This window comes from Megascapheus bottae, chromosome 4 (assembly GCF_031878675.1).
Source record: "Megascapheus bottae isolate mThoBot1 chromosome 4, mThoBot2.hap1, whole genome shotgun sequence".
NCBI classification, from domain to species: Eukaryota; Metazoa; Chordata; class Mammalia; order Rodentia; family Geomyidae; genus Megascapheus; species Megascapheus bottae.
In genome coordinates, this window is record NC_143512.1 from 15146768 (window position 1) to 15148726 (window position 1959).

Consider the following 1959-nt stretch of genomic DNA (forward strand, 5'->3'; position numbering starts at 1 on the left):
CAGGGCCTGGGCACTATCCCTGAACTTATGTGTTCCACAGCTCTACTTCTGGCTTTTTGGTGGTTAGTTGGAGATAAGGATCTCACAGATTTTCCTGCCTGGGCTGGCTTTGAACCATGATCCTTGGGTCTCAGCCTCCTGAATAGCTACGATTACAGGTGCCAACAATCAGTGCCCAACTTAACCTGATTTTTTTAATCACTAAGAATAATACAGTTGAGATTCATTCATGTCATTTTGTATATCTGTAGTTTATCCTTTTTAACTATGCCAATATAGAGTATTCTATTCATCTCCTAGTTTTCTTATTTGTAGAAGCTAATAAGAGACTGTCATGGACTAAATTGTGTATCTTATAAGTTCACATACTGAAACCCTAATGTTATAATATAGCTGGTGCTCTTATGAAAAAAAGGAAGAGTTTTCTGACTTCTCACCAAGCAATAGCTAAGTGACCATATTGCAAGAAGCAGCTGTCTACAATCCAGGAAGAGGCACTTTGTCAGAAACTGAATTGGTCAGTGACTTAAACTTTGACTTTGGCCCCCAGAATTGTGTGAAAATAAATTTCTACAGTGTAAGCCATTCATTCTATAGCATTTTTGTTATAGTAGTACAAGCAATCCACTGGTCAGGTGAAAAAAAATTCTAGCTAGAATTCTAATCACTATTAGTTACTAATGAAATAATTTTCAGTCATGAATAACCGCTCCCTAAATATAGTGGCTGTGGTGAATAGTCCTGCTTAATGAACTGGGTAAAAATGTATAAGAATATCCATGAAGATATAATGATAGCTACGCAGGGTACCAAGATACTGAGAATCAAGTTTGAAGTCAGCCCAGGTTGTGTCTATGAGGCTTCCTCTCTAGAATAACTAGCAATAAAGCTGATCTGGAGGTATGGCTCAAGTGGTAGAGCTCCAGCCAAGCAAGCTTGAGACCTTGAGTTCAAATTCCAGTTCTACCAGACACAAACAGTACCCTCCTTGGCCAAATACAAAAACAAAAACAAAACAAAACAAAAAACCACCATGAGGATAAATGAGCACTCACAGAAAAGCACAAGGGTTCATTTTATTGTAGAGAGAAATTGAAGAAAAACTGAGATAAGAAGATCACTCAACAATGCTACTAACTGCTCCTGTTTTTTTTTTTTAAAATACATTATCGGCCGGGAGTTTGGCCAATGGTAGAGTGCCTGCCTAGCATGCACGAAGACCCAGGTTCGATTCCTCAGTACCATACACATAGCAAAAGGCCAGAAGTGGTGCTGAGGCTCAAGTGGTAGAGCTCTAGCCTTGAGAAGGACAGTGCTCAGGCCCTGAGCCCAAGCCCAGGACTGGCAAAAAAAATACATTATCTTTAAGTTATACAAAGCAGTTACCATTCAATAAACTTGTTTATGGTGTTTCACAATTGATGTGACTGTTCTCATCATTTTCCACCATTTCTTCCAACCTAAATCCTTTCCTTAGTTTTTTTTTTTTCCTTTAATATGGAACACTTCACAAATTTCCATGTCAGCCTTGTACAAGGGCCTTGCTAATCTTTGTATAATTCCAACTTTAGTATATGTGCTGCTGAAGAAAGCACCTCCATTTTTTAAATTGAGTAGTTCCATTAAAACAATTTAGCAAAGTAATGCTCATTTTCTTCCTTCTACCAAGGAGGAGACTCATTTTCCCTAAGGAATTCTTCAACAGGTTTTTCTCAGACTAACGATGTCTAAGAAGGGGTCAGTCCCTGGAGATGCTTGCTAGAAAATAGGTTCCCAGAACATGCCTGGGAGAAGATCCTGAAACCCCAAGTGTTTTTGTTTTTTAAGTGAGATAATTCTGATGCAGATAATCCTAGGACCTTACTTTCAAAAACAACCCTTAGAGATGTCTAACTCCTCCAAAGCATTTATATATATCAAGCAAAATGGCACATTTAAAATACATCACAACTTAAATTT

General features: G+C 38.1%; 1 non-coding gene across 1 annotated transcript; it reads right to left on the reverse strand.

The window, feature by feature from the left end:
• Positions 1-1491: 1491 nt before the first annotated feature.
• LOC150064088 (U6 spliceosomal RNA) lies at positions 1492-1595 on the reverse strand. The gene has a single exon (XR_016535360.1). It is a non-coding gene; the product is annotated as a U6 spliceosomal RNA (small nuclear RNA).
• Positions 1596-1959: the final 364 nt, after the last annotated feature.